Genomic DNA, 26,193 nt, shown 5'->3' on the forward strand with positions numbered 1-26,193 from the left:
TGACTATGCTAATAAATTCAAACTTTCCAAGGGTAATGTAAAAGCTAGTCAATAGAATTTAGATTATAGAAAAATACGGGAATCCCCCAATGTATTTTGGAATCATCATTCTGGTTCCAAAATCAACATAGACAATGCAAGAAAAACAAAGCCAAACACAAAAAGACTTTAAACTCCTATCCCAGCCAACACAGAGCAACTTTTAGGAAACCAACGTCTCTGCCAAGAACAACTAGGAAAGCTGCTAAGATACATCACCTGAGACATTCGAGTGCTGCCGAGGCAGCCAGGGTTTGAAGCACCACAACCTCGGAGAAAAAAAAATCCATGGAGGTGTGCCTGACATTCTGCATTCCTGCCGCCCCCTTGGGTTATTTGCCAGTCTTTAACAGGTGGGGTTAGATGCTGCCGAGCTTGGCGGAAACACACATACAAAATACAGAAAAGCACATGGAAGCTAACGGGAGCTTCCCACAGTCTAACGGGGCTAGGAAGACAAAAAAAATATGGTTATTAGCACCTAGCAAGGGCTTGAGAGGCCAATCAAGACTTGCGGGTCCCAAAGATGGGATAGAAGGGAGGCAGAAAGAAGCGTGCCTATACTCTGTACCTGCTTTCCTTTCAAAGCAGTTGATGATTCCTAACAAAAATAAAAAATGAGAGACTAAAGTGCTGAGCAAAAAGAAGCTGAATAGCTGAGCTTAACTTTCAGGAGGCTTGTGGTGCTGGGGAAATTCTCTTTGGAGTTCAGGATCTACTAAGGCAGAAATAAACACCAAGGCTCTCAGGGAGAGGGGGGTAATCAGAAGTAGCCAAGCCTCACAAAGACTGCAAACCAGCCTCAGTTTCTGATCAAAGTGAGGTTATCTGCCGCTTCTCTGCCCGATGGAGGACAGGGTAAATCCTCTCAGAAGACAGGCTGGGTGAATCCTCTTTGCAAGAAGGGCACATCATCCAGGCCCTGAATAGCTGTCCAGCATTCCGGCACACCAAGAAGTAGGACCCAAAGTAGAGCCACAGGGGATACAAATACTGGAGTTATCAAACACAGCCTTTAAAATATCTGCCCCCAAAAATAAGCACGTGGAGAATTTAACCAGAGCAGAATTAATCTAAAACTAAAAAACAATAAATGAAATTAAGAATTCAGCCCGGCTGGAGTGGCTCAGTTTATTGGGCGTCATCCTGTGCACCAAAGGGTTGCCAGTTTGATTCCTGGTCAGAACACATGCCTGGGTTGCAGTTCGATCCCTGGTCAGGGTGCATTAGGCAACTGATCAATGTTTCTCTCTCACATCAACGTTTCTCTCTCATTCTCCTTTCCTCCCTCCCTCCTTCCCTCTCTCTCCCCCTTCCTCACTCTAAACATGTCCTCAGGTGACGATTTAAAAAATAGTAATTCAAAAATAATAATTCAATAAATGAGTTTAACAGCATATAAAACATAGATTGAATCAGTAAATATATTAGAAGAAAATATTCAGATGGGAACAGAGAGCAAAGACAGGTAGAAATGGATCAAAAAAGAAAGTACTGATTTGTAGTTTCTGATTTCTGTGACATAAATACACCCACCATCGCTGATTTTAAGCTGCCAATTTGACATCACTGAATGCAGAGCTGGAAAGAGATGTGCACAATCAGCTCTCAGGAGCACACCATCATTACCAACAGAATTTGAAAAAGTTAGAAAGAAGAAAATTTCTGAAATTTGGAAATGTAAAAAATAATGAAAATCACCAGAAAAAAATAAATATTGGGAGTAAATATAAATTAATATTTATTGTATAAAACAGTAAGAATGGCATGTGGTCTTTAAAATAACTCTAGAATTAAAAGCATGACAACATTAACAAAAGAAGAAGAAATGAGGTAAATGGAGTCAATGTTTTCTAAGGTCTAGGGAGTGGTAAAATTCTCATTTACATTAGTCTTTAATAAGTCAAAGGTCAATCAATCCTATATGATCCTATATAATAAAGAAGTAATATGCAAATTAACCCTCACACCATCACAAGATGGCTGCACCCACAGTGGAGGTGGGGGTGCCTGTAACACAAGATAGCTACGCCCAGAGCGGAGGTGGGGTTCCCATAACGAGTGATCAGCAGGGACCTGAGGCTGCATGGCGCCGCGCCAGGGCGGGGGACCTGAGGCTGCACCCCCCACCTGGCAGGGCTTGACGGGGGACCTCAGGCCATACCCCCTTCCCGGCACCAGGTCAGAGACCTCAGGCCATGCCCCCGACCCAGCAGGGCTTGACGGGGGACCTCAGTTCACGCCACCCCCCCCCCCCCGGGCGCCAGGCTGGGGGACCTCAGGCCGAGCCCCGAGCTCCAGCGCCAGACCAGGGGGCCTCAGGCCACATCCCCTGCCTGGTGGGGCTTGACGGGGGACCTCAGACCGCGCCCTTCACCCCAGGCTGGGGGACCTGAGACCGTGCCCCCCACCCCAGCACCCAGCTGGGGGACCTCAGGCCGTGCCCACCGCCCCGGCACTGGCCCGGGGAACCTCAGGCCGAACCCCCCGCCCGGTGGGACTTGACAGGGGATCTCAGGCCTTGCCCCCCACCTAACAGGGCTTGACGGTGACCTCAGGCCACGCCCTTCACCCTGGCCAGGGAACTTCAGGCCGTGCCCCCTGACCCAGTGCCGGGGGACCTGAGGGTGCACCGGAAGACCTGAGGATGTGCCGCCCACCTGGCATGCGCCAGGGGACCTGAGGGTGCACCCCTCCACCCAGTGGGGCTTGATGGGGGACCTGAGGCTGCGCCCCCCCCACACCCGGCGGGGCTTGACGGGGTTGGGGCCAGCCGGGTCTGGATCTCATCCAATGGGGGTGGGGCCATCCGGGTCTGGGTCTCACACGATTTCGAGGCATGCGCAGGTGGACGGGGACTTGACTCTGGGTCCTGTGGCATGCCCCAGACTCTGACAGGAGGAAGATTTTCATATACATTTTACTAATTTTCTTTCATCTCCAACACTTCTATTATAGAGAAAGGGCAAATAGCAATATTAAAATATTTCCTCTAATTAATTCCCTTTTAATGTGCATGAATTTCATGCACCAGGCCACTACTTTATTATAAAGGGAACACTGCAATAGGGAAAGAATGGCCTCTTCAAGAAATAGTAGATTCCCAATTTTAAAAAAATTTTTGACCCTACCTCACACCATATACAAAATATCAATCCAGATCCATCACCTACCTAAATGCAATCGGTAAAACAATAAAACTTCTAGAAGATAACATAGGAGAACATCTTCACAACCTTCAGGTAGAAAAACATCTTAAAATAGGACCCAAAAAGCATAAAGGAACACTATAAACAGAAAGGGCTGATCAACTGAACTTCATTAAAACCAAGAACTTGTACTTATCAAAAGGCACAATTAAGAGAATAAAAAGGTAATCCATAGATCATGCGAAGATATGCAGAACACATATTTCTGACAAAGGATTTATTTCCAAAATATATAATCCACTTGGTGAAAGCCAGGATTTTGAGAAGAACAGTCACAGGAGAGGGGGTTATAGTGAGATAATGATGATAAAGGCATGTCTTATACTTCATCATATTTAATCTTCACAATAATCCTTTGAGGTAAGTGCATTTTTTTATCCCTGTTTTATAGGCTTGTCACAATCCTAGTCTCCAAAATGCACCCAAGAGCAACTACCACTGAGATGCTTGGCTAGACACAAATTGTAACCAATCCTTGCCAATCTGTAATATACTAGGAAGGGGGTGACTATATCACAGGTCCACCTGGATATAGTGGGCAGAGCGGCTGCAACCAATATATGGGTAGACTATATTAAATTTAGACTATATGGCTTTCTGAGGGCTGGGATTCAGGACAAATGGAGATTAAGCCAGGAGCTAAGGCCACCCCAATATCAGATATTAGAAGACACTGCCATTAGTGAAAAGGATGTTCTGCAAAGGAACTTCGTGTGGCTTGGAAAATATGCCAGAATCTGAGAGCTATCACATCCCTCATGATCCATAAAAGGTGGCCTCATGTGGCCAAGAGTAATACTGTGGGAAGGGCAGTCCAATGTCGGCCCAGGTGTCTCCATGGCCTGTCTGTGGTGTGACTCTGGACAAGTCAATTTGTCACTCTAAGCCTTACTTGCCTTATCTGTACAATGGAGAAGATAACAGCCCCCCATCAGAGAGGACTCAGCAGGGGAAGCCACATGGAGCCCTGGCCTACAGTAGTAGGAGCTCAATAAATTACTATGTTGGGGTTTTAACGTTCATTTGGGAGTGTGATGGGATTTAGCCTCTGTCCTTCCAAAGATTAATGACCTGCTGATTGGCCGGGGAGGAGGGGGGTGGGAAGCAGCCTCAGAACTTCACTCCTGCACTTGGGCAGTGGCCCACCAACACAACCTGCACTTCATGAGTGGGAAGAAAAGAGGTTGGTTGGTAAGGGGCTCAAACTCTTACTGGCTGCCTACCTCACTTCCATTCTCAGAGTCTGTCTTCTCATCCACATTCTACTTAATGTGTGTTTTTTTAAGATGGCAAAATATGTTAAATGCCTGAGATATCCTGTTTGCTCAGCAAGTGTCAGTACACTTCTGTGTGTCAGCAGGAATGTGTGGAGACTGCTTGCAAACTGGAGAGCAAAGATAACTGTGAATTCTTCCCCTTAATCTACCAAGGAGTCTAGGTATCTCAGATCTATGTGAGGATGAATAGGAAGGCTTCCCAACCCCCTCACCCCAGAGCCCTCCTCAGGAAGAGGGGAAAGCTGTGGGGAACCAGAGCCCATGCTCAGCACTTCACCCTTTGTCTACAGAGAACTGGCATCTGTGGGAAATGGCTTTTAATACCTACACCAAGAAAAGGCATAGCTGTCCTTGATGACCAAAAAGGCCAATAAAGGATCTGGCCATAGAAAGCAGAAGCCTGGAAAATAGTCTTACCCTTTGACCTGCTAATCCTGCTTCTGCAGACCTATCCTAAGAGAATCATTTCAGGCACAGAAAAATGCAGAATATTCATCACAGAGCTATAAAGAAATTTCAAACATATAAACAAAAGCCTCCACCGTGTAGGAAAGACTCTCTTAAATAACTATTGGGCCAATGGATAAAGAAACAAAATTACAAATTAATTAGAAAATAGCAATGTAATGATCTAGGAGAGAGATATGGCAAAAACTATAATCCTAAGAAAATGATTAAGTAATTTTATTATTTAAAAAGAAAGTAAAAAATTAATGTAGCAGCAATCCAATTCAAGGAGTTAGAAAGAGAACAACAAAATAAAACCTAAGAAAAACATAATCAAGGTATTAAGGTTAAAAGCAGGAATGGATTCATTAAAAACTAAAAAGCAGAATTCAAGAGGTGGTTCTCTGAAAAACACTACTATAAACAAAAACTACCACCAACAGGCAAACCTCTATCTAGTCTAATGAAAACCATAATGAAAAACACACAAATAGGCACAGTAAAGAATAAAAAAAAATAGTATTTAACAAAAAATATGGCAGCAACTCACAAATGAGGGGAAATTATTTAAAATTTAATAAATTTGAAAATGCTCAATAAAATGTAAGATTTTCTGAATAAATACAAAAGAACACAATTTACTTAATAAGAAATAAGAACATCAAATTAAGCAAAAGCTATAGATGAATTTGAAAATGTTGCTAAAGAATGCTCTCTAAAGCTTTATAAAATGTTCCCAGCAGAGTAAAAAAGGAATGTTTCCCCATTCATTTTATGACATTTAGTGACCTTGACAGAAAAATCTCTCACACACACAGTAAAACCACAGCCCAGTATCACTTATGAATATACATGAAAGAACTCTAAATAAAATAATTTTGAAATCCACTAGCATAATAAAAGGAAATACACATCTATTAGCAAGAATTTGTCCTAGAAAAGTATAAAAAATTAATATAATCATCATATCCATTAGTTTTAAAAAATCACATTACTTCAATAATTTTTAAAAGGCATCTAATACCATTCCCTATTTTTTAAAAATAGCAAACGAGGGCCAGAAGAACATTCTTAGCCTTAAACTAATAGCCAGCATCAAACTTAAGCTGATATAATACAAGCATTTCCATTAAAATCATGGGTCAGGATCCTATCACAACTACTATTTAATACTGATAAATAAACCTAAAAGTATTTAACACTGGTAAACACAGCAAATAAAAGACACGAGCTCCCATTGTCAGGAAGGGCAGGGAAATTGACCATTATTTGCTTAAGATAAAACTGGAGAATTAAGCAGAAGACTATAATAATAAGAGAGTGAAAATATTGCAGGTTATAAAATAAGTATTCAATAACCAACAATTTGCCCTATAAAATTAATTTTTAGAAATATAATAGGGAAAGATGTATTCTCAATAATAAAAACAAAACTGAACAGAACAATATGCCTGGGGGGAGGGAATATAACAAGAAATATATAAAATCCAATAAGGAAATAAAAAAATTATTGAAGGATATAACTGAGGCCTGGGCAAATTAGGAAGAAAAGCCAATTGGTCTATTATAAATAAGTCAGTTTTTCCCAAGTTTAACAATAAATTAAACACCATTCTAATCTCAGCTACTAAGATTTTATTTTACTTGAAATTGATTCCACAAATCCATATGGAATATAAGTTGGCAATAAAATTTTGAAGTACAAGAATAAAATTGTTATATATGTTAAATAGAAAGTTTAGTCCACAGTAGTATGATTTTTTTTTTTTTTTTTTTTTTTTTTTTTGGCAAGCCCTTCATTATGAGCTGGCCTCTCATGTGTTCTCTCAGGTAACTGAATGATTCTAACTACTGATTAGAGTCATGACCTATATACCAACTGAATATTATCTCATTTAAAAAATAACATGCTAAAAGAATAAATACCTTGCTAAAAGAATAATGAGGCAAAAATAATAAACTATAATCATTTTAAATATAGGAGTACTTTTGTGATGATGGCTATGAGCACAGCAATCAAATCATTCTTTTTTATTGATTTAAGAGACAGAAGGGAGAGGGAGAGAAAGAGAGAGAGAAACATCAATTTGTTGCCTCCAGCAGGCACTCTGACTAGGGATCCAACACACAACCCAGGCATATGCCATGAATGGCAAACAGATTGGCGACCTTTTAGTTCATGGAATGATGCTCAACCAATTGAGCCACACCAGCCAGGGCCTTTTGGGCTTTGGATAGTGTTTACTGCTTATGTGGATAAGAAGAGGGTGTTACAACCTCCCCTTGCCCTGAAGGTAGCAAAACACACCCCACTTAAGAGTGTAAGACGATACCTGGAAGTTGCATAGGTAAAACTGCACTGGAAAAAAAACACAAACTAATAGTAATAACAAATTCAGGGATTGCACAAACCACTTCAAGTCTAACCACACTTGCACAAGTTTCCCTAAGACCAGGAAACTCTCGGGGGAATTCTAAGATTCCCTGAAACATGTGGAAAGCCTTGAACTATTTTTTTTTTCCTTTGAGGTCCTGTCCTAAATTCTAAGAAAATGGACTCAGACTGTTTTGAAATTAATGGAGCTATTACAATTACTAGAAATTACTGTCTTAGGGTAAATTAACTGTAGAGGCACAAAGACTCTATTTAGAGATTAGTGCTTTCATTTTAAGGAAAAGGTAAAAATCTACATTTACAAATGGAGTGTCACTATTCACTATACAAAGATGGTTTAAAGATAGCAGACTGCCCGCCTGCAATTACAATATTATACAAATTGGTGATGCATTCATCTATTGTCCAGGCACCTGGGGTAGGCAAGAACTTAATGTCAATAGCAATTGCCCCTAAGAAAGCATCCTGCTATATATCCAAAAAAGTCCATTGCCTCTGCTATGTTAAAAACACTGTCAAAATAGTTGAATTCCTTGCAAGCATCTTCTCACCTAGGCTTCTATTATTGGTGAGTGGATAAAAAAACTTATAAAAGTAAATACATCACTAACTACAACACTGGGTATTTAATGCAGGAAGAATGAAATGAGAGCAAGAAGACTCGGAGGTGACCAGTTATCCAGGGCTGTATTCTTGAAATCATTGAATACGAAACCATAGACATCATAATTCCAATCCATCTCCTAAGGCTATGTGACTTTGGAAAAGTTACTTAGCCACTGTGAGCTCCTGTTTCCTCATCTGTAAATTTGTGTTCATCAAAGCATGTATCTATGCCCAGGGGTTGTATTAAACACACAAACAGCTTAATAAGGAACCTGACACCTGGTAAAGGTACCATAAACATTGATGGTGGTAGTTTTGATGGTTATTATTTTAATCATTGGCAACCTTACCACAGCTCTCAATACAACTGGCTCACAAGCCCCTCCCCACCCACAAATCAGAATCACCTGTGGAAAGTTTTTAAACACATCTATACATAGACTACACCCCTTGCAATTGTTGACTCAGTTGGTTTGGGGCAGTGGTCGGCAAACTCATTAGTCAACAGAGCCAAATATCAACAGTACAACGATTGAAATTTCTTTTGAGAGCCAAATTTTTTAAACTTAAACTTCTTCTAACGCCACTTCTTCAAAATAGACTCACCCAGGCCGTGGTATTTTGTGGAAGAGCCACACTCAAGGGGCCAAAGAGCCGCATATGGCTCTCGAGCCGCAGTTTGCCGACCACGGGTTTGGGGCAAGGCCAACGTCACTGTGTTTTGAAGACCCTACAGGTGACTTAGATGTGCACCTCCATTTGAGAACCCAAACTTTAGGAAAGCAGACTCAAAACACTTTGAGATTCAAAGGCTATGTCCATTGTCCAGGGATGCTAAGAAGAAAGATGATTCAAATGAACTTCAGAAGAGCCCCCAGAGTGAAATTCTGACGGTGCAAGTGCAGATGATCCCAAGAAAAAAAAGGGAAGAAAAGTTACCTGAGGAAGAATGTGACTGTGCAAGGAGGTGAGCTTGGGCTCCAAAGGGACATGAACCAAAGGCCGAAGAAGCTGAGTAGAACTACGGTCAAAAACAGTAGGCAACGCTAAGACCCAAAAGGAGCTGACAACTGTCAGCCTGTTAGTATCAAGTCATTTCAGACCACAGGGTAATACATGGAAGGCCCCTCCACTACTTGGAAAAGGTACTAGTCACACCAAATGCAACTATTATCCGCAGACTCTGTATTTGTAAATTTGTTTACTAGATAAAATTTATTTCTCACACACACACCCCCCCCCCCAATCAATTCCCAAGGGATTTTGTGGTCATTCAAGAATGTGCAAAGAGCAGGAAAATTTTTGAGTCGTCCAACATGCACGTGTTTCCAGCGGAGGTTGAATTAGGCAACATCTGCCTTCACAGTTCAGCTCTCATACTGTAAACAAGTGTCCTTCTGTCTATTTAGTACCATGTTCTTTGCATTTTTGTGCTTTTTGTTGGTAATTTCACTGTTTAAAACAGCCCCCAGGTGCAGTGTTGAAGTGCTATCTAGTGTCTGCAAGAGCAAGACTGTGAAAATACATGAGTTAGATGAGCTTTCTTCAGGCATGAGTTCAATGGTAATGAATCACCTATGTGTATTAAATAAGCTGTCCTTGAACAGAAACACAGATAAAACGAGGTTATGTATTGATCAGTTGACAAAAATATGACCAGAGACTCGCAAGAACAAAACCATGTATTTCCTCCAGGGAAATGATTCAGTATCGGCTAATTGCATGTTCGCAGTGACTTTATAAAGAACCTGACTATGACTAAGAAGCACTGCAAATATTGAAAACCAACTGTAGTCACTCAAACCCTGATTTGCTTCCATCATCTCCAACAAAGACTAGGACCCTGAGTAAAACAAAGTCAGAGTAAGGGAGCACCAATCCACTTTAAAAGTTTCAGACCTCTGAGCTCAGATTAATTACAATCTCGAGTTCCAAAATAATGCAGATTCTTCCATTCAACAAATATTTACTGAGACATAAAGGCAGGAGCCGTATGAAGGGATACAGTGGTGAAGAGGAACAAAAATCGCTATCCTTGGGGAGCTTACATTACACTATTTAAAAACTTTTTAAATAAGGTTAAAGAAAATATATAGTATTTCAAAGAGTGTTAAAAACTAGGAGAAAGGGAAAAATAGAGAAGGGGGTATCAAGTGAGAAAGGAGTGTTGAAAATGAAATACGGTACCCAGGAAAAGCAGCGATAAATAAGAGATGTAAAAGAAACGACTCATAGGAGAATCCAAGATGGTGGCATAGGTAAACACCTAAACTGCTGCCTCGCACAACAATTTCAAAACTACAACTAAAAGACAAAACGTCTATCACCCAGAACCACGGGAAAGCTGGCTGAGTGGAAGTTCTACAACTAGAAGGAAAGAGAAAAGAGCATTGAGACGTGCACAAGCGCTGAAAAGCTGAGGTACGGAGGCGCACGAATCGGGCTGGCGGCGGGTGTCTGGGTGCACTGCTTCTTTCAACCCAAAGGGAGACAAGCTCCCGATTACTCTGAAGTCCAGTTTCTGGGGAGACGCTGGGGACCCAAACTCCTACAGGGAGAAGCTGGACTGTCTGCCATCGGGTCGGAAAGTGAGGGCGGCTTTCTTGCAGAGGTGCACCCAGCAATCATTGTTTACTGCGCTGGGGCGCGGGACATGGGGACTTGGAAACGCAGAGACGCAGAGACGGCTGACTGGCAGCCATCGCCATTTGTCACGCCCTAGCCTAGTGACTCCCTGAGACCCCGCCCTGCACAATCTACAAACCCACCCAAGCTCCACACAGCAGCTTTTGCATATAAATGGCCTGCCCTATCGCAGCTTAACCAAACAAACTGCAGCTCTGGTCAGACAGCTCCAAAACTTCCAAACCCCAAGCAAAGAGGAGAAAACTGTAGTTCTCACTATAGCTCCTGCTGGGTGGCCTCAGACAGTAGCTGACCTGCAACCCATTGGAGATCCAGAAGCTAGTGTATCTAGTGATCAGTGTGAGACGACACAGATTTTAACTACTCACCATTTGTGACACAATCAAGAGGCAGACTCAGTGAGCACCAAAGCCCCACTGAAGCAAGTACTGCCCCATAAGCATGTCTCCAGCACAGCAGTTCTTCCATTATAGACACAGCAGGTCCTCACAGCCAATTGGCCTGGAGGTCAATTCCTCCCAGTGATACCAACAATCAAGACTTAATTACAACAAGTCTGTACACACAGTCCACAAAGGGGTGCACCAAGAGTGTCCACCTCAGGTAACTGGGAGGCCAACCCACTAGCCCATATAGGACAACTAGCACACAAAGCCACCCTACCAACTCAGGGAAGCAGCGAAAATGTGGAGACAAAGAAACGGATCACAAACGAAAGAAATGGAGGAAAACAAACGACTGGATATAGAGTTCAAAACCATGGTTATAAGGTTTTTCAAGAATTTCCTAGAAAAGGCCGATAAATTCAATGAAACCCTCGAGGATATGAAAAAGGACCAACTAGAAATTAAACATACACTGACTGAAATAAAAAATATTATACAGAGACCCAACAGCAGACTAGAGGAACATAAGAGTCAAGTCAAAGATTTGAAATACAAAGAAGCAAAAAACACTCAACCGGGAAAGCAAAAAGAAAAAAGAATCCAAAAAGTTGAAGATAGTATAAGAAGCCTCTGGGACAACTTCAAGCGTACCAACATCAGAAGTATGGGGGTGCCAGTAGAAGAGAGAGAGCAAGATACTGAAAACCTATTTGAAGAAATAATGACTGAAAACTTCCCCCACCTGGTGAAAGAAATAGACTTACAAGTCCAGGAAGCACGCAGAACCCCAAACAAAAGGAATCCAAAGAGGACCACACCAAGACACATCATAATTAAAATGCCAAGAGCAAAAGATAAAGAGAGAATATTAAAAACAGCAAGAGAAAAACAGTTAATTACCTACAAGGGAGCACCCATACGATTGTCAGCTGATTTCTCAACAGAAACTATGCAGGCCAGATGGGAGTGGCAAGAAATATTCAAAGTGATGAATAGCAAGAACCTACAACCAAGATTACTCTACCCAGCAAAGTTATCATTCAGAATTGAAGGTCAGATAAAGAGCTTCACAGACAAGAAAAAGCTAAAGGAGTTCATCACCACCAAACCAGTATTATATGAAATGCTGAAAGGTATTCATTACGAAGAGGAAGAAGAAGAAAAAAGTAAAGATAAAAATTATGAACAACTAATACATATATATCAACACGTGAATCTAAAAATCAAGTGAATTAAAAATCTGAGGAACAGAATAAACTGGTGAATATAATAGAATCAGGGGCATAGAATGGGAGTGAATTGATAATTCTCATGGGGGAAAGGGGTGTGGGAGGTACAGAAAGAAACTGGACAAAAATCTTAAACCTATGGATGAGGACAGTGGAGGGAAGGTAAGGGCAGACGGTGGGGTGGGAACTGGGTGGAGGGGAGCTATGGGGGGGAAAAGGAGAAACAATTGTAATAATCTGAACAATAAAGACTTATTAAATTTAAAAAAAAAGAAATGACTCATAAATATTGAAAAGGACAAGACAAAAAGTAGTCTTTAATGTGGTATGATTTAATATGTTAAAAAGTGGGTGAAATATAAGCATCTAATAAAAACAAGCATTTATTGTATATAATATAGTAAGTCCTCAATGTCGTCAGTAGGTTCTGCAACTTTAAGCAAAACGATGCATAAAGAAACAAATTTCACCACAGACTAGTTGATATAAACAAGAGTTAAGTTCCTATGTAATCTCATCAACATCATAAGGAAATGATATTGAATAAAATGACGTTATTTGAGGACCTGCTGTATATAAAAATCACTTACTTTCTCATATTCCAGCAATCTATATGTATAAAAGCCTAATATGCAAAGTGTCCTCTCAGGAGTTCGAACAACCAGGAGTTCGATCACTCGCTATGACATGCGCTGACCACCAGGAGGCAGCGCAGAATGAAGGAATGCCCTGGTCGGCAGCCAGCAGCCGCTAGGTACCCTACCCGTGCACAAATTTCATGCACTGGGCCTCTAGTAGCCTCTATAAAACACAATTTTAAAACATTCTCTACTCAGTAGCTTGAAAAGCAATATACAACCTAAGACTGGCCTTAAGAAATACCCATGACCTATATAAAGACAACTGCAAAACTGTTCTGAGAAATGTAAAAAGCGATTTAGAATAATGGAGTTAGGTGTCTTATTCCCGAGAGGAACACTAAAGAGAAAAAAGGATCAAAATCTCCGCAAATTACATTTTAAGAATGATGCAATTCCAATCCTCATTCCAATGGGAGAATAGAAAAAAATATTTTCCTATAAGAATTAAAAGAGACAAGTATTATCAATACCAAAATATTTATAATCAATAAAAGGGTATGTTGCTGAGACAAGAACAGACAGAGCTACGGAAAATAATAGAGATTGAAAGCTAAAGCATTCACGCACTGTAGTGAGACACCAGTGAGATAAATGGTCTTTGATATATACTGCAGGAGTCATCTCCATCTGTGGGAAAGGAGTTTAGTAAATAAATAGACCTGGGACAATTGGTTAGTAACATGGAATGGGTTGAATTTAGCTCCTCGTACAATATGCCTGAATTAATTCCATACCAATTATACACCAAGAAAAAACTAAATAAATGTTGCATAAGTGATTCCTTAATGTTCTTCTGTTTTTATCTTACTCCAGAGGATAAGCAAAAGGGCAAAGCATCAGTCTGGTAACAAGGAATTGTCCACATTATTATTATGATTATTTCCCTTCGGAAATAGAACTTAAAACAAAACAAAAAAAACCCTGGCCGGTATAGCTCAGGTGATTGGAGTATTGGCCAGTATACCAAAGAGTGTGGCTTTTACTCCCAGTCAGGACATGCCCAGGTTTGGGGTTTGATCCCCTGTCGGGGTGCATATAGGAAGGCAACCAATTGATCTTTCTCTTTCTCTCTCTCCTCCCTTTCTCTATCTTTCTCTCTTTCCCTTCCCTCCCTCCTATCCCCCTCTTTCTAAAATGAATAAGCATGTCATAAAACCAATAAACAAGAGTTAAAACCAATAAACCAATAAACATATCCTTGGGTGAGGATTTAAACTATTTGCACCTCTTCCATAAAATGTTAAAATAAGGATAAGATGGTGCTTTGACTAAATATTAATTACCAAAAATTACTCAAGGAGAAATATGAAAAATTCAATAGCCATTGAAAATACTATCAAAAATTGTCACAGAAAAATAATCTAGACAGAAAATATAACCAACTTATTTGTTTCCAAATACATTCAAAAGAAAGTTTAATTGACATGTTGTATAAATTATTTCTAAAAACAGATAAAAATAAAAGGTTAATCAATTCCTTTCCTAAAACCAGCATTATCCTGACATTAACAATTTGACTAAATTAGCACACACACATTTATCAGTATCAATACTAAAATTCTAAACACACACAGCAGCTAGCTGAAATTAACAATACTAAAATAAAAACTGCATTATCACCACAAATACTTATCTCAAAATAAGGAAAGTTAGCCTTAGAAACTTGGTTACTAAATTATATGAAGAGATAAGGAGGAAGATTATATGATCACCCCAGTAAGTATGAAAAAATATGTAACAGCCATTCCTTGTTAAAAAGAAAAATAGTAAATGAGGTATAGGAACTTTAACAGAAAATATATCTGCCTTTTATCAGTAACCACTGCCTTAATTAATGATGAAATAAAAGGCAGTTTTATTAAATCAGAAACAAGGTATAAGACACAAATGCTGGCTATCACACTACTATATAGTGCTTTCTGAAAATTATGGTTAATAAAATAAGAGAAGAAAAATATACAAGTGTATAAAGATGGGTGAGGTAATATAATCTGAGGATGATGTGACCACATAAAATTCCAAAAGGAACTGAATGAAATATATTAGATTGATAAGAATTCAGAAGGTGAATAGTTAAACACAAATATTAAAAAAAAAGTACTCTTCTAATGTACAGTAGTCTCTCTGTATCCAAGGTTTTGCTTTCTGTGGTTTCAGTTACCCACAGTCAACCGAGGTCTGAAAATATTAAATGGAAAATTCTCCCTCACTTCATCTCATCACATAGGTACTATGTCATCTCACATCATCACGAGAACAATAAGACATTTTAAGAAAGACCACATTCACATAAGTTTTATTACAGTACATTGTTAGAGTTGTTCTATTTTATTATTAGTTATTGTTGTTAATATGTTACTGTGCTAATTTGTAAATTAAACATTATCATAGGTATGTACAGGGTAAGACAAAAGTAGGTTTGGTTGTTTGTATGGAAAATAATACAATTATTAATAAATAATTATACAAGGATAAACTCTGTGTTTCACATACTCACAACTGTAAACCTACTTTTGCCCCACCCTGCATATATAGAAAAAAACAGACATTAAATATAGGGTCCGATATTATCCGTGGTTTCAGGCATCTTTTGAGGGGTTCTGGAATGTAGACCCCTGTGGATAAGAGGGGACTACGGTATAAACAATAATGAATTATACATAAAAACATACTCACACGAGCAACACATTTTTAAACTACCTAGTAATAACCTTAGGATCTGAATCTCAAAAACTTTACTAACACACTTAAAAGAAGTTTTACTAGGGAGAAATGTTTTATTGAATGAGAAGACTCTAATCACAAAGATGTCAACTTACCTTAAAGTGATCTGTAACTCTAGTGCAATTAAAAGAAGAATCTCATTGGAATTTTATTTTAAAACTTTATCAACAGAAATAATCAAAAGTACTTTGAGAAAAGAATTATGAAAGTGAACTTGAATTACCAAACAAAGTATTTTTAAAAGAACAATAATTCAAACTGTGAAAGACAGTGGAATGTCCATAAACAAAATCATAGTAATATATGAAATAATCCCATCAATACTAGATATGATATTTAAAATCAGAGGAAAATAATTATTCAATAAATAGGCTGAAACAATAGATTAACAATGGCAGTGACCGTATCCCTACTTCACACCATACAAGCAAAACAAATTACAGCTATAGTAAATGTGCATTTTAATGTATAAAAATTGTGCCATAAAAGAAATAAAAGACTAAAGATGAATTGTTAGATACTTTGGCATAAGGAAGACTTTCTCCTTACTTCAAGAAAAGAAATTAGGAAGAAAAGAAGGAAGGAAGGAAGGAAGGAAGGAAGGAAGGAAGGAAGGAAGGAAGGAAGGAAGGAAGGAGAAAGGACAAATGAGAAGGAATCATGAATATATTTAATCTGGTATAAAATTAAAGTTACTTTCCATATTTAAAAAACACAATAGGCAAAATTCACAACTAATCAGAAAAAAATATTTTTGTTAATGTATGCTATAGACAGGATTAAACTCATTAATAGTTTTTTGAGTCTTTACGTATCAATAAGAAATGAAAATGCCTCTCAAGTTACTACCAGTAGTGCTGAGAGCCTAGTGAAATAAACATACCAGTCACCACTGGCAATATCTGTTCTGGATGGCAAGCAAATCCCTTCTGGAAAACAATTTGGAATTAGCAAAAGTCTTTATAAAGGGCATACTCATTGATCTTTCACACCTAGAAACTGATCGTAAAGAAATAAAAGTAACATGTACCAAGATTTCTAAAATAATTGTTACACTACCATTTAAAATATGTAATGAAAATTTCAAAACAAACTAAGTAAATAATCTAATATACTACAACAAGGTGATAAATTATATGGTATAGCACATTGAAATTATGTCATAGGCACTACTGAATAAAGTAAGGAAAACATAAAATATCACTAAAAAGAGTTACAAGCTATTCTGCATAGTATGGTCATAATTTTGTATTATATAGCTATTATTTAGATATCCCTTATGTAATTAGAAAAAGAGATTAGATGGATATACATCTATGTTAACAGATGTATACTACTAAATAAGAGAACTGGTTTTTTCTTTTCTTTTCTTTTTTTAAAAAATTTGACAGGAAATACGTATTTGCTTTATATCTGATTTTTAAAATGTATTTAGAAAACATGAAATAGGGAAAAGGAACTGAGTTAAGATAGTTGAGAAGAAGACATCTGAACACCTATTACTGCAGCCAATTTCAACCCTACATACCCAAATTTACTATAATCTGAGGACTTGACAACAATCTTGTAAAGAAAGTTTTAGAACAATGACTGGCAATTTTTTTTAATCCTGAAAAATAAGAATTGCATGGAGAAGAGTTACACACCCTGCTTTTCCTATTCTATAAACTGCTAACTCAGTAACTTTCTGTAAATTCTTGGTAAAAATCCTAAAATGGATTTTTGAAAAGTCAGTTTATAGGTCTATATGAAAGTATGGAATTATTTATCAACTAGAGGCCCGGTGCATGAAAATTCATGCACTGGAGGGGGGTCCCTCAGCCCAGCCTGCCCCCTCTCACAGACGGGGAGCCCTCAGGGGCAGGAGGCGACCCAGCTATCAGGGGAAGGCGACGCCCCATCACACCTCTGCTGCTGCCACTGCCGACAGCGCAAGCCTCAGCCGGCCCTGGTTACCTGCGCCTCGGGCCAGCCCTGGGCGGCTGGGAAGCTGCCATCCGAGGCTTGCCTGCACCTCAGGCTGGCCCTGGGCAGCTGGGGGGCTGAGGGGACTGGGGGACTCTGAAGGCAGGCACGCCAGCAGGGCTGAGGGGACTGGGAGCCATCATCTTTGAGGGTGTGACAGTCAATTAGCATATTCCCTCCTTATTGGCTGTGGGCCCCACCATCTTTGAGGGCGGGGCAGTCAATTAGCATATTCCCTCCTTATTGTCTGTGGGCGCTGCCATCTTTGTGATGGCGTGAGGGTCAGTTAGCATATTCCCTCCTTATTAGATAACAACATTGAGCCACTATAACAAGCAAGACCCTCATACCAATCTCATTTCCTCCTTTAATAGGATTCACATAGTTGACACAAGGAAAATTATGCAGATGAATATCTTAAAAGCATGTGACAAAATTTTCAATATCATTTAGATTAAGACTGAAAAATGTTACTAACAAAGGTAGTGTCAGTAAAAAAATAGTAAACTAAGGACCTCCAAAAATTCTCTCCTCCATAAAAGCAATAAGAAAACTTGCAGAAATTATCAGAACCAACTTTTTCAGATCCCTGGAAATTAACCAAAGGCTTGCAGCAATCCTAGGAGTATTTATTCAAGAAACATATCTTAATTTCAGTAAGAAAAGCTCTGTGATGTTTTAACTTGCCCTATTTCATGTCTGGTACTCACTTGTCCAAAACACTTCTCTATTTTATCTGTGTTAAAGCCCAGAAATAAAAAAAATAATAATAATACAAACAGGAGATAACATCCAATCAATTTTCAAAATAATTTCAAAAAGCAGAAAAGTGGCAAGGTGCTCACTTAACAGAAATAATTGTAATATACATATTTAGGTTAGAGAACCAAAAGAGAAGAACAGGCTCTAGATCCATTACTGGGAACTGTTCGTGTTAAAAGAAATTTAGAAGGTTTTCAATGACCTCAAGATTCATATCACACAATCAAGTAACAAAATGGCATTTTAAAAATGCCCATTCTGTTCAATCCATAAAGAAAATATAATGATTATATACATATGTACACCTAACAACGCAGCCCCAAAATATGTATATGAAGCAAAACAACAGATGGACGGGAGAAATGCACAGTTCTACAATAGCTGAAGACTTCAATAACCCATACTTAATAAGGAATAGAACACAGAGATAATAATGGAACAGACGATTTGAAGAACACTATAAACCAATTATACCAAACATACACATAACAGAATTCTCAACAGCTGAATATACAGTACATTCTTCTCAAGTGCACATGGTACATTCTCCAAAACAGACCAATTGCTAGGCCACAAAACAAGTTTTAATAAATTTTAAAAGATTTAAATGACACAATGTCTCTTTTCTGACCACAATGGAATAAAGTTAGGAATCAATAATAAGGAAATTGGAAAACTCACAAATACATGAAAATTAAATAGCACTCAAACAACTAATGAGTTGAAGAAAAAAAAATCAAAGGGAAAATTAGAAAATATTTTAAAGCAAAAACAAAACATATCAAAACTTAAGAGATGCAATGAAAACAGGACTCAGAGGGAAATTTATAGCTATGAACACCGACATGAAAAAAGACTAAAGATTACAAATCAATAACCTAACTATTTACCTTAAGGAAGTAGGGGGGAAAAAGAGCAAATGAAGTCCAAAGCAGAAGGAAGGAAATAATAAAGATGAGAGTGAAAACAAACAAAATAGAGAATAAAAAAAGATAAATATCATATGATCTCACTTATATGTGGAATCTAATGAACAAAATAAATTGACAAACAAAATAGAAATAGAGGCATGGATACATGGAACAGACTGACAGCTTTCAGAGGGGAGGAGGGTGGTGGGGACTGGATGAAAGAAGGTGAAGGGATTAGCCAAAGAATATATAGGCATAACCCATAAACACAGACAACAGTATGGTAATGGCCAGTGGGAAGGGGGGCAGGAGCTGGGTAAAAGTGGGCAAAACAGGGTGGGGGGGTGGGGATATGTGTAATAGTGTCAACAACAACAAAAAGAAAAGTACAAAAAAAAAAAATTAAATAAATAAAGGCTAAAGATTTTAATAAAAAAATAGGAAAAATAACAAAACCAAAAGTTGGTTCTTTGAAAATATCAAAAAAAATGCCAAATCTTTACTTAGACTAAGCAAAAAAGAGACTTAAATTGCTAAAATCAGAAATTACAGGACATTACTACAGACCTTACAGAAATAAAAGAGAATTATGAGAGAATGCTATAAAGAAAATAGCATTGTTCATGTAGGTTATACAATTTGTTGGATACCTACTTACATAAAAAAATTGAATAACCTACATGAAATGGAAAAATTCCTAAAAACTATCCAAACTGACTTAGGAATAAATAGACACCATGTATTTGAGTGTTTTTTAGTTTTTTTATTGTAGTTGATTTCTAACTTCATGCCATTGTGATCTGAGAAGATACCTGGTATTATATCAGTCTTCTTGGAATTTGTATAGACTTGTTTTGTGTCCTAACATGTAATTTACCTCTGAGAATGTTTCATGTGCACTTGAGAAGAATGTATATTCTGTTGCTTTGGGGGTGAAATGTTCTGTAAATATCAGATCCATCTGATCTAGTGTGTCCTTTAAGGCCTCTGTTTCCCTGTTGATGTTTTTGTCTGGAAGATCTACCCAGTGATGTTAGTGGGGTGTTAAAATCCCCTACTTGACTGTATTGCTGTCAATCTCTCCCTTAAAGTTCATCAAGATTTCTTTTTTTTTTATGTACTTAGGTTGTCCTATAGTGGGGCATATATGTTTACAAGGGTTATATATTCTTACTGAATCATTCCTTTCAATATTATATAGTGGCCTTCTTTGTCTCTTGTTAGGGCCTTTGTTTTGAAGTCTATTTTGTCTGATATCTCACGTAGCAGAATTTTTGCCAATACATCTCCTAGGGCAAAGGAAACTAAGGAGACAAATGGCCTATATCAAAATAAAAAGCTTCTGCACAGCAAAAGAAACCACCATCAAAATGAAAAGGAAACCCAGTGTATGGGAGAACATATTTGCCAATGATACATCTGATAAGGGTTAATATCCAAAATATATAAAGTACTCATACAACTCAACAAAAGACAAACAGTACAATTTAAAAATGAACAGAAGCCCAGCCAGAGTGGCCCAGTGGTTGAGTGTCTACGTATGAACCAGGAGGTCATGGTTTGATTCCCAGTTGGGGCACATGCCCAGGGTTGCGGGATCAATTCCCAGTGTGGGCGTGCAGGAGGCAGCAGAGACATGAAAAAAATGCTCAAAGCCACTAATCAACAGAGAAATGCAAATTAAAATCACAATGAGATATCATCTCATACCTTTCAGAATGGCTATCATAAAAAAAAAAAATCAACAAACAAGTGCTGGCAAGAATGTGGAGAAAAGGGAACACTAGTTCACTGATGGTAGGAATGCAGATTGGTGCAGCCACTATGGAAAACAGCGTGGAGTTTCCTCAAAAAAATTAAAAATGGAACTTCCGTTTGACCCAGCAATCCCACTTCTGGGAATATATCCTAAAAACCCAGAAACACCAATCTGAAAAAATATATGCACCCCTGTGTTCATAGCAGTGTTATTTACAATAGCTACGATTTGGAAACAGCCCAAGTGCCCATCAGTAGATGAATGGATAAAAAAGCTTGGGACATTTACACAATGGAATACTATGCGGTTGTAAAAAAAAAAAGAGAGAGAGAGAGAGAGAGAGAGAGAGAGAGAGAGAGAGAGAGAGAGAGATCTTACCCTTTGGAACAGCATGGATGGACCTAGAGAATATTATGCTAAGTGAAATAAGCCAATCTGAGAAAGACAAATATCAAATGATCTCACTAATTTGTGGAATCTAATGAACAAAATGAATTGACCAACAAAATAAGACCCAAAGCATGAAGGCATAGAAGAGACTGACATACCTTAATGTGGCAATGGGGGTGGGGGGGTGGGCGAGAGGAGCTAAACCAAAGAATGTATATACTTATATTCATAGCCCATGGTCATGGGCAATAGAGTGGTGAAGACCTGGAGGGGTGGGTAGGGCCTGGGATTAGAGGGATATCAGGGGGGAAATGGGAGACTTCTGTAATACTATCAACAATAAATATATATATATACTGGAGGCCCGGTGCATGAAATTCATGCACGGGGGAGGGGTCCCTCAGCCCGGCCTATAATGATGCCAGCATGCCACACCCCGGCCAGCCTCTGGCCAGAGGCCCACCCGCCCCCCTCCCTCCGTGGGCCAGGGCACACGGGATGCTAGGGCTCATTGCCAGGGTGACACCACCAGCATCCAGCACCCCGGCCGCTATGGGCGCTGCCATCTTTGTGATGTAGTGATGGTTAATTTGCATATTACACTTTTATTAGATAGGAGGATATTTAATTAATTAATAACAAAAATGCCCTAACGGGTTTGGCTCAGTGGATAGAGCATCAGCCTGAAGACTCAAGGGTCCCAGGTTCGATTCCGGTCAATGGAATGTACCTTGGTTGCGGGCACATTCCCAGTGGGGGGTGTGCAAGAGGCAGCTGATGGATGTTTCTCTCTCATCGATGTTTCTAACTCTCTATCCCTTTCCCTTCCTCTCTGTAAAAAATCAATAAAATATATTTTTAAAAATTAAAAAATAATAATAAAAATGGAATATAACAATGTGATTTTTTAAATATATATTTTATTGATTTGAGAGAGGAAGGAGAGGGAGAGAGAGACAGAAACATCAATGATGAGAGAGAACCATTAATGGGCTGCCTCCTGCACGCCACCATCCTGGGGATCAAGCCCGCACCCCAGGCATGTGCCCTGACTTGGCATCAAACCATGACTTCCTGGTTCATAGGTTGACGCTCAACCCCTAAGCCACACCAGCTGGGCACAAGGTAATTTTTTAACAATAATCTTTATTTGTGTACTTTCAAAGGTACATATAATCCTGAACATTTATATAGTTATCATTTACTCTTTGAAGTTGTTTACATGTATTTTCTTCCAAACTGTCTGATGAATACATTTTTGTACTAATCTGAAACATAAATAAATTAAAATATTGTTCTTTAAAAAAAGAATAAATAAAATATCTGTATAGACCTATAACAAGGAGATTGAATCAGTAATCAAAACTTCCAAAAAAAAAAAAAAAAAGGCCAGGTCCAGATGACTTCACTGATAAATTCTACCAAATATTTAAAGAAGAATAAACACCAATCCTTTTCAAAATCTTCCAAAAATTTAAAGAGGAGGAAATACTTCCTAATTCATTTTATGATGCCAACATTACCCTGATACCAAAGCCAAACAAGACATAGCAAAAAAACTAGACCAATATCTCTTATGAATACAACTGCAAAAATTCTCATCAAAATACTAGCAAATCAAATCCAGCAGAATATTAAAAGGATCATAAACTATGACCAAGTGAAATTTATACCAGGAATGCAAGGGTGGTTCAACATATAAAAACCAATAGATATAATATACTACATTAATAGAATGAAGAAACACATGACTATTTCAAGTGATACAGAAAAGGCATTTAAAAATATTCAACATCCTTTCAAAATAAAAAACATCCAGAAAACTAGATACAGAAGAAAACTTTCTCAACATGAAAAAGAGCATTTATGGAAAATCCATAGCCAACATCATACTCAATGGTAAAAGGTAGAAAGTTTTTCTCCTAACCTCAAGAACAAGACTACAATGTCTGCTTTCTGCCCTTCTATTCAAACTGAATTTCAACTCCAAATCTAACACCAAAACCACGGGCAATGAAAGAAAAAATAGATACTGAATTAAAATCACAACTTTTGTACACCAAAGAACATTGTCAAGAGAGTGAAAAGACAACCCATAGAATTCAAGGATATATTTTCAAATCATTTATCTGATAAGAATTTAATATCCATAATATGTAAAGAACTCCTACAGCTCAACAACAGAAAAACAACCCAATTTAACAATCGACAAAGCACATAAATAGACATTTCTTCAAAGAAGATACAAATGCCAATAGACACATGAAAACATGTTCAACATCATTAGTCAATTAAGTAAATATAAATAAAAACCATGAGATACTATTTCTTAACTATCAAGATGGCTACAAATTTTTTTTAAAATAAAACTACCAAAACTGACTCAAGAATAAATACATAATCGGTATAGACCGACAACAAGGAGACTGAATCAGTAATCAAAACTTCCCAACAAAAACGGCCACACCCAGCCGGCGTGACTCAGTGATTGAGCACCAACCTATGAACCAGGGGTCACAGTTCGATTCCTTGTCAGGGCACATGCCTGGGTTGTGGACTCAATCCCCCATGGGGGGTATGCAGGAGGCAGCCGATCAATGATTCTCTCTGATCCTTGATCTCTCTCTCTCTCTCTCTCTCTCTCTCTCTCTCTCTCTCTCTCTCTCTCCCCCTCCCTTCCTCTCTAAAATCAATAATATATATATATTAAAAGGCCAGGATCAAATGGCTTCATTGGTAAATGAAAAGTAACAAGTATTAGTGAAGATGTGCATAAATTGGAACCCTCAGCGCATTGCTGGTGAGAATGTAAGATGGTGCAGATGTGGTAAACAGCCAGTTTTTTTCAAAAAGTTAAAGATAGAATTACAATATAACCCAGCAATTCCACTCTTTGGGTATACGTATATCCAAAAGAATAGAAAATGGGTACTCAAACAGATACTTGCAAGCCAGTTCATAGCAGCATTGTTTACAATAGCCAAAAAGTAAAAAACAAACCCAAGTGCCCATCAACAGATGAACAGATAAACAAAATGTGGTGTACATATATACTAGGGTATATTATTCAGTCATAAAAAGGAAATTCTGATGGCATGCCACAACACACATAAACCTGAAAAACACTATGGTAAGTCAAACAAATCCAGATACAAAAGGCCATATATTGCATGATCCTATTTATATGAAATATCCAAAATAGGTAAATCCATAAAGACAGAGAGTAGAGTAGTGGTTGCCATGAGAGGGAGAAATGGGGAATGAATACTTAATGGGCATGAGGTTTCCTCCTGGTGTGATAAAAAAGTGTTTTGAAATAAGATAGTGGTGACAGTGGCACAACATTGTAAAAATATTAAATGCCAATGAACTGTACACTTAAAAATGTTTAACATGGCAAATTTTATGTTATATTTTACCACTATAAAAAAACAGTATACATATGTATGTAAAACTTTGTCATAAAAAGCTAATACAACTTTTACTACACGTATTCTACTATTTTTATCTTTTATACTTTATTAACCTTTTTTGCTTTTATTTATATTTATTCCTTCCTTTCATTTGTTATTCTTTTTGCAACTTTTTGAGATGAACAATTAGTTTATTCCTTTTTGTTTTTATTCCAATGTGTTTGTTATAAATGTTCCTCAAACCACCAATTTACCAATCACACAGAAGTTCCAAAACTATTGTTTTCATTCATGTTATTTTTTTAAATATTTACTCTGAAATTCAGGTTCTGGTTTTTCCTGAGATTAAATTAATTTTTTAAAAGTCCAATTTACAAGAAGTGAACTTTGCTGATAAAGCAAGAACTATTCTAGGTAATACATTTAAAGTAGGGCATTAAACAGATATCCATGAAAGAACAACCAGGAGGGTGGAAGGACTAGGAAACATAGCTGATAAAAAAGATAGGGATACTTACTCCGGAGGAGAAAAGAGTCCTAGTTTCTAGTAGCCCAGAACTTTCTGGAATACTTGAAAAACTTCCACAAGCACCTGTTAGGCTCTAGGTGCTGTAGATAAATCACTGAAGCAGAGGTGACCCTGCCTTCAAGAAGACAGTCCTTAAATAAGTACAAAAATAATGGACTGATTACAAGCACCAATGTTGTGAAGGATACGCACAGGGTTCTCAGAGAATGCATAACAGGGAGGTCTACCCTGATCTGGGGTCGGGGAAGGCACCCTCAATGAATCAACTTCAGAGCTGAAAAGTGAGGGACGAGCAGACCAGGCAGAGTCAGGGGCCTTCAGACAGGAGAAACAGCATGAGGAAATGTCCTGAGGCAAAGGAGGTTTGAATGGCCTGAGAGGAGGCAATGAGCGTGGTACACTGGGAAGCAAAGGGAGCCTGGTGTTAGCCGAGCCTGGAAAGGCAGGCAGGTGTTACATCTTGTTAAGTATTTGGGACATCTGCCCAAGAGTGATGGAAGGCCAATGAAGACTTTGGAAAGAGAGTGACATGTTCAGAATTACCTTTTTAATCAATCACTTTAGATATGGTGTGAGAACAGAGGGTGGCAAAGAGGAAATGTTGGGGAGTCCAGTTAAGGAGGCTATTGTTTCTTCCAGAGGGAGAAAGGAGTAGCATGGACTTGGATGGCCGCAGGGGAAATGGCGCTACCTAGGAAATGAAACTGACAGTTTCTGGTGACTGAATTTATCACCCTTACCAACAGGTAGAAATTGCTCAAGAAGGCAGACTTTGGTTCACAAAGCATTTTCCAACAGCTAACACCCTATGCCAAAATAAAAGATTCTGTCCTTCAAGACAGAGCACCCTATTTTCTTGGAAAGT

The 26,193-nt window shown here is 38.4% G+C and overlaps 1 protein-coding gene across 1 annotated transcript in view; it reads right to left on the reverse strand.

Moving 5' to 3' along the window:
• The window catches only part of CDYL2 (chromodomain Y like 2), a 165,496-nt gene that overhangs the window by 120,463 nt on the left and 18,840 nt on the right, over positions 1 to 26,193 (reverse strand). The gene's annotated exons all lie outside the window — the stretch shown is intronic.

Source organism: Cnephaeus nilssonii (genome assembly GCF_951640355.1).
Source record: "Cnephaeus nilssonii genome assembly, chromosome: 20".
Classification (NCBI taxonomy): Eukaryota; Metazoa; Chordata; class Mammalia; order Chiroptera; family Vespertilionidae; genus Cnephaeus; species Cnephaeus nilssonii.